The following is a 7,106-nucleotide window of genomic DNA, read 5'->3' on the forward strand; positions in this document are numbered from 1 at the left end:
TATGCTGATGATCCTGCTTCTGGTGGGCTGCACCGGGCCCACCAGAAAGTCGGACCTGCTCCAGGCACATGTGTATATAGCCAGCGCCAGCTCTCCAGTGCACCCCACATGACCACGGACACACATGCATACACCAGAGGCTTCTCTCCCCTCCCACCATGCTGCCAAGGGACCTAACAGTGGCTGGTGAAAGAGGTGGCTGTGCTGAGGGCCCAGCATTTGCCTTTCTGGGGACTGACTCCACTCCGGACCCAGCCACACTCCCCCAGGGCAGGTCAAGGCGTGCTTCCAGCCTATAACGCCCTCCTGGGCCTACATGTGGGAACCAGATGTGGAAAAGGAAGGGCTGCCACTGAAAAAGAGGATTACCCGCTTCTCCTCAACAAGGCCTTGCTCACAGGCCTGGAGAGGAGGAGGTCTCCCTGGAAAGGTCTCCCTACAAAAGGACAAACAGGTCCCCGGCCTCTCATCACACCCCTACCCCCACCCCCACCTTCACCATACCAATCAGAAGCAGAAACTCAGTCTTGGAGACACATTTTGTCATGAATGCCATAGACTGTGAATTTCTTACCCAAACCTTCTTTGAACAGATGGGGAAATTGAGGCTCAGAGAAGAGAAAGGATTGGTTCAAGGCGACAACAGTGTCGGGGCAGAGCTGAGACAGATGCTGGACCCCTGGCTCGCTGTCCATTCTCTTCTAAGTATAACATACTATTTTATTGTTCATCTATTCAATTCATATTCTAACTTTAGGCTACAAGCCAAGCTCTGTGCTACGGGTAAGGATAAACAATGCACAAAACAAATTCCTCATCCTCAAGGCATTTACAGCAAGAATTACAGAAAGAATTATAGAAGAATTACAGGGTCAGAAAAAACAAACAAACAAGAATTGCAGGCTCAGTATGAATAGTAACACATTGCCTCACGTTTGTACAGCATCTTACAATTCACAAAGCACTTTCCCACCCAGCCTCTTACTTCATCCTCCCCACAAACCCACAAAGTCAGTACTTTAAACCCCAACCTGCAAAGGAGGGAAGCGAGGCTCCCGCATTGCCCAAGGACCCCGGTGGGACACAGGAGCTGAAATCAAAACCCTGGCGCCACCCTCAGGTCCAGGGCCATTTCTTCACCTCCAGAGCGGACTTTTTCCCCTGGCTGCATTTTCAGTACCTAAAGGCAGGGGCATCTCCTTCTTTTGCTTCCCACCACCCCTTTACTCCCCTCCACAACACACACACACACACACACACACACACACACACACACACACAGCTGCACATTTAGTCACATTAAATCAGAGCTGCCTGAATGCTTGGGGAGAGATTCTGCCGGTTTCCTCATTCTTCCCAGGTGAGCAAGTGTCTGGGCAGCAGCCCCGGTTCATCAAGCTCATGTCTAATCTCCTGCCAGAGAAAGATGGGGGGGGGTGAAGGGGGCAGGTACCAGCCTATGCCCTGTCCCTGCCACCTAGGACCTAATGGGGAAACTGGTTGTGGGCCAGGCCCTTTGTATCAGTCACCTGGCTATTGTCATCATCCTCCAGGAAAACCTAACCTCTGGTGAGTTCCCAAATACCCAGCCTTGTACCAGCTCCTTTACCTCTCCCAACAAGACTGCTGGAGAGGTGGCATTATCCTCATGTGACAATTTAGGAAACTGAGGTGCAGAGAGCGGGTACAACTTGTCCAATGTCACACAGCTGGAAACGTAGAGGGCATTTCAGATCCCTGATATCTAGGCAGCCCCCCTCTCATCACCATCACCTGCCAGTGAGGTCTCTGAGGTCACATCAACTCTGCCTTTGCCTCAGAGAGCCAAAGAGGGGAGCTGGATTCCCTGGGAAAGTTTAGTCCCAAGGAATTCTTTGTAAACATGAAAGTCTGGGTCTGAGGAAGATGCCAAAACAGTCCGTTAAAAGCAGAACCACCGTTGGCTCCGTCTAAGGGCATGACCTGGTCTCCTGAGGACATTTTTATATGCCTCCCCCTTGCTCAGACAGAGCTGGAACCCCCCTTACCTGTATCAGGGGCAGCGGCTACAGCTGCAGGAGCTAAGTGTCTGTCTGCAGACCCAGCCTCTGTGCTGTTTGGAAATTGCAGAAGTGAGGAAACAGAGCACAGCACTGCCCAGTCACCCCCGAGGAGGAAATGCCGTGACCCTAGGGCCCGTCCAACAGATGCCACAGGGACCTCCAAATTGGGTCACCCAGGCCCTGGGCGCTGCTCAGAGGTGTCTCACAGAGCAGGGGGGCACGGGGCAGCGGCCACCATGCCAGGGAGCTGGGGTGAGAAGAAATGCCAGAGACAGCAAGAAATGAGAGAGCATGCACTCAAGACAGAGAGAAACTGAGCATGAGAGTGAGAAAGAGGAGAGAGGAGACACGAGTAACTGAATGACGGAGAAAACAGGGTGAGAGAGCGAGAGAGGGAGTCAGGATAAAATGAGAGACTGAGGGAGAAAGACAAATGTAAATAAAGAGAGAGCGCATGAGATGAAGGAGGAGATACAAGGACAAAAACCAAGGGAGTTAAAAGAGAAAAGGATGAGGCAGACAATGAGTGTGTGTGTGTGTGTGTGTGTGTGTGTGTGTGTGTGCAGTCTGCGTGTCTGTATATGGGTGTGAGAGAAAAAAATGAAAGAAAGGGAGAAATGAGGAAAGGGAGAGACCGCTAGAATCTAAAAAGGAGGAGAAGGGAGGAGCTCAGAAAAGCTGTTGTGGTCAGAGGCATGACTGGGCTGGACATCCCTAGTGACCAAGAAGCACCGAGCCCAAGGAACTCCTGGGGACAGAGTGCTACAGGCCTAGGGAACAGAGGAAGTGTCATAAGACCCTGAGCAGAAGTTTGGCAGCAGAAGAGTTAGAGAGGGTGAATAGGTGTGGGCAATTGGGGGGTGAACAGCAGTGAGCTTGGGAGTGTGAGTGCATCTGTGTGTGTGAGTGTGTGGGCGCGCGCGCGCGTGTGTGTGTGTGTGTGTGTGTGTGTGTGTGTGTGTGTGTGTGTGTATAAAACTCAGATGGGTGGAGGCTTTGTGTGTAAATAAGGGGTGGACCAGAGCTCCCTGCCTCGGTTTCCAGTCCACTTACCCACTCATTCATTCAACCAACATATATCGAGCACCCCCAGGCACCGGGCACTATAGTGGACACTGTCTAAGGATGCAAGTCCCTCAGATATCGGTCAGTCCAGCACCCTCCTACACAGAGAGGGAAACAGGTCTGGACACAACCAGGGGCTGACAGTGAGGCAGGTGCAAAGCAGAGCCAGGAGTGCAGGCTCCTGACTCACTATGCAGGGTCCAGCCTCAGCTCCATCCTGGGGGCTAACCTTCCCCTGCTGACTAGGAACCCACTGCTGTCCCTTATTAAAGCCAAAAATGGATCTCAAAGGACAAACCATCTTTACATGTGCCTCAGCCCTAAGAATTAGAACTCTCCCTTAGCTCTGCCCCCACCGTCCACAGGCAGACATGCTCAAACACTTATGCACATAACCCTTGCATGCTCATGTACTTTCAGTACAAGGTCTGACAATAAAGTTCGTGAACACATCCTAGAAAAAGTGCTACATACCTTTTGCTGACTATCACTACAGTCAATTCAAAGTACTCCCCTTGGGAAGTTATGCACTGACACCAGCGCCTAGTTCACCCTTCAAAGCAATTTTGGAACTCTTTTTCTGGAATAGCCATCAGAGCTGTCATCGTATTAGCCTTGATGTCCTGAATGTCATCAAAATGTCTACCTTCCAATATTTCCTTTATCTTCTGGTAAAGAAAGAAGTCATTGGGGGCCAGATCAGGTGAGTAGAGCGTGTGTTCCAATACAGTTATTTGTTTACTGGCTAAAAATTCCCTCACAGACAGTGCCGTGTGAGCTGGTGCATTGTTGTGATGAAAGAGCCATGAATTATTGGTGAAAAGTTCAGCAGGATGGCTCAGCTAAAAAAAAAAAAAGCTCAGGTCGTCTAACTTTTTTTCTTTTCTACACTTCACGAATTTGCGTGTCATCCTTGAGCAGGGGCCATGCTAATCTTCTCTGTAGTATTCCAATTTTAGTGTATATGCTGCCAAAGCGAGCGCCAGGTCAGGTCGTCTAACTTTTTCATGCAGCCTTTTCAGCACTTCCAAATAGTAAACTTGATTAACTGTCCAGTTGGTACAAATTCATCATGAATAATCCCTCCGATATCAAAAAAGGTTAGCAACACCCTTGCAACAAGTTCATGAACTTAAATGTCTGACTTTGTACATAGTATCATGCAAAGACATTCTCTCATAATTACGTTCCTCCACTCATATGCACACTCAGGTGCCCACATCCATCACCTCCTCACACCTGCCCAAAGTCACCTCCTTCCTCATGCTCATTCACCCACACTGCTCCACACTCCCCCACCACCCACACTTTCTTCAAACTCCAAGATGCGGTCCAGGCCTCACATTAGGAACTTTGAGAGGCCCAATTTCGTCATCTGTCCTCATCTCTCTGAGAGGCCTTTTAAGGGTTGAGTGCCCTGAGACACAAGAAGACATGATCTGTTCATGGCGTTTAACCTTCACACCAACTGATCACCTGAAAGCCAAGGCCCTCCCTCTGCTCCCCAACCTGGATCCTCTTTCCCCAAATTGGCTTTACCTTCTCGGTTGTCCGCTAGCTGCCACACTCCAGGAGGGGCAGCAAACCAAGAAGGGACGTCCAGGATCAACCAGCCCCCATTTGGCCACAGCCTCCAGGATACCCGGCTCAAACCCAGGACTGTTCAGCTCAGCCTGTTTTTCAATCGTCCCTTACATGTGTTCACATAGCAGTTGCATTTTGGTACCTCTTTTGAGATAACCAATAAGCAGGGTAGGTAGGCAGAGATTATTATCAACATTTTACAAATGAGCAAACTTAAGTTGACTCCTCCTCTCTCATACACCCACATCCATCCTGTTGTCAAATTCTATCAGTTCTACTTTAAAATATATTCAACTCTGAATCTAATCAAGACTTTAGATCTAACCTTCAGTTTGTAGGAAATACAGGGGTCAGTGGAACAAAGACATTCTACGGGACAACTGACCTGGTTCCCTCAACAGACCAAGCGCATGGGGAGGAGACTGTTCTAGATTGCAGGAGACTTAAGAGATGCAACCTGTGGATCTTGTTTGGAACTTGGATTATTCAAACCAACTATGTCAAAATCAGGTCAAATCAAATATGTCCAAAAAAGACATGCATCAGTTAGGGTCCTGGAAAGAGCTGTCACACTTAAAGTGGACAATCTGTGGCTGAAGGAACCTTAAAAGAGATACAGGCAGGACTGGGGAACTGAAAGGAACAGTGTAGGACTGACTCCAAGGCTGCCAAGAGTGGGGAGCCCTTATTATCTGAAAGGCTGAGAAGAGAGAGCAGTTACTGGAAGCCAAAGAAGTTAGCTGTTTGGAGAGGGCTATCTCAAGGGAGCTGAGGCCTTGAGAAGAAAGTTGCAGCTGATCCTCAGTGATGTGGCAGGGAGAGAACCAGGAAATAAATATCCAAACCTCTCTCTTCTTCCACCCTCTGATGTCTTACTAGCGCCCCGCATTGGCTGAGCCAAACTAGAAGCAATGGAAATGGATAAAGTAGTCCATACAGGTCAGCCTCCAAGGGCACAGAGTGGGGTGGAGAATGGTGGAGAGTGGACCCTGAGAGGAAAACAGAAGATACCCAGGATAGACATATTTGAGGAAATCTGGGAGAATTTAATATGGACAAGATTTTAGGTGATTTAAGGAATCATTATTAATTTTATTAAGTAATTGTGGTGGTTTGGTTATATAAGAAAATGTTGATATATATGGAATATCTAGAGAGAGAAAGAGGAATGAAGGGAGGGAGGGAGGGAAGAAGGAAGGAAGGAAGGGAGGGAGGNAAAAAATAATAAACTAAAAATAGAATTATCATATGATCCAGAAATCTTACTTCTGGGTATATTTCCAAAAGAATTGAAAACAGGATCTTGAAGGAATATTTACACACCCATGTTTATAGCAGCATATCACAATATTCAAGAGGTGGAAGCAACCCAAATGTCCATCAACAGATGGATAGATAAACAAAGTGTGATATATATGTAGAATGAAATACAATGCAGCCTTTAAAAGGAAAGAAATCCTGTGATATGCAACAACATAGACAACATTTTAAGATATTATTAAGGGCCAGCCGAGTGGCTCAGTTGGTTAAGAGTTGACTTAAGAGTGCGAGCTCTGAGCAACAGAGCCTCCGGTTCAATTCCCACATGGGCCAGTGACGCTGAGCCCAAGCTGAGCTGTCGCTGAGCTGCCAATACATGGCAGGATGGCTCAGCTGGTGTAACGACAAGATTGCCTGTTCAATGGTGGGCTACACCACCCGCAACTAAGACTGAACTTGGCACCTTGAGCTGAGCTGCTGCCCGGATGGCTCAGTGGATAGATAGTGCGCTCTTAACAACAAGGCTGCTGGTTCGACTCCCTGCATGGGATGGTGGCTACGCCCACCCGCAACTAAGATTGAACACAGCACCTTGAGCTTAGAGACCACGAGCTGCTGACGAGAAGCCAGATGGTGACTGGCGCCCTCCACAACGAAGATTGTAGAACAACAACTTGGCGGGTCCCCTTCCCCAATTCCCCAACACTGTTCCCCTCTCCCAATTCCCCAATAAAATCTTAAAAAAAAAAAGCATTATTAAATGAAATAAGACAATTACAAAAAGACAAATACTGAATAAGCCCACTCATACGAGGTATCTAAAGTAATAAAACTCATAGAAACGGAAAGTAGAATGGTGGTTGCTGGTGGCTGGAGGAAGAGAGAAACAGGGAGTTGCTATTCAATGGTTTTAGAGTCTCAGTCATACAAGATATAAGAGTTTTAGGGGTGACCGGTTAGCTCAGTTGGTTACAGCATGGTGCTGATAACACCAAGGTTGCTGGTTCAACCCCTGCATGGGCCACTATGAGCTGCACCCTCCCTAAAAGAGTCAACTATGCCATTGTAGCATAAAAGCAATGTGTAACCAATGGCCATGGCTGTTCCCTAATAAAATTTTTTTAAAAAAAGAGTTTTAAAGACCTGCTGTACAAC

General features: G+C 47.9%; 1 protein-coding gene across 3 annotated transcripts in view; it reads right to left on the reverse strand.

Moving 5' to 3' along the window:
* PTAFR (platelet activating factor receptor) overlaps window positions 1-7,106 on the reverse strand; it is a 55,431-nt gene that overhangs the window by 30,377 nt on the left and 17,948 nt on the right. The window contains exon 1 of one of the 3 annotated variants that reach the window (XM_019650076.1): window positions 2,028-2,204. The exons of the other annotated variants lie outside the window; for them this stretch is intronic. The gene's annotated coding sequence lies outside the window, so the exon portion shown is untranslated. Of the gene's footprint in view, window positions 1-2,027; window positions 2,205-7,106 lie in introns of those variants that run through there. 3 annotated transcript variants of the gene reach the window in all.

The sequence above is a fragment of the Hipposideros armiger genome, unplaced genomic scaffold (assembly GCF_001890085.2).
Source record: "Hipposideros armiger isolate ML-2016 unplaced genomic scaffold, ASM189008v1 scaffold_138, whole genome shotgun sequence".
Lineage (NCBI taxonomy): Eukaryota > Metazoa > Chordata > Mammalia > Chiroptera > Hipposideridae > Hipposideros > Hipposideros armiger.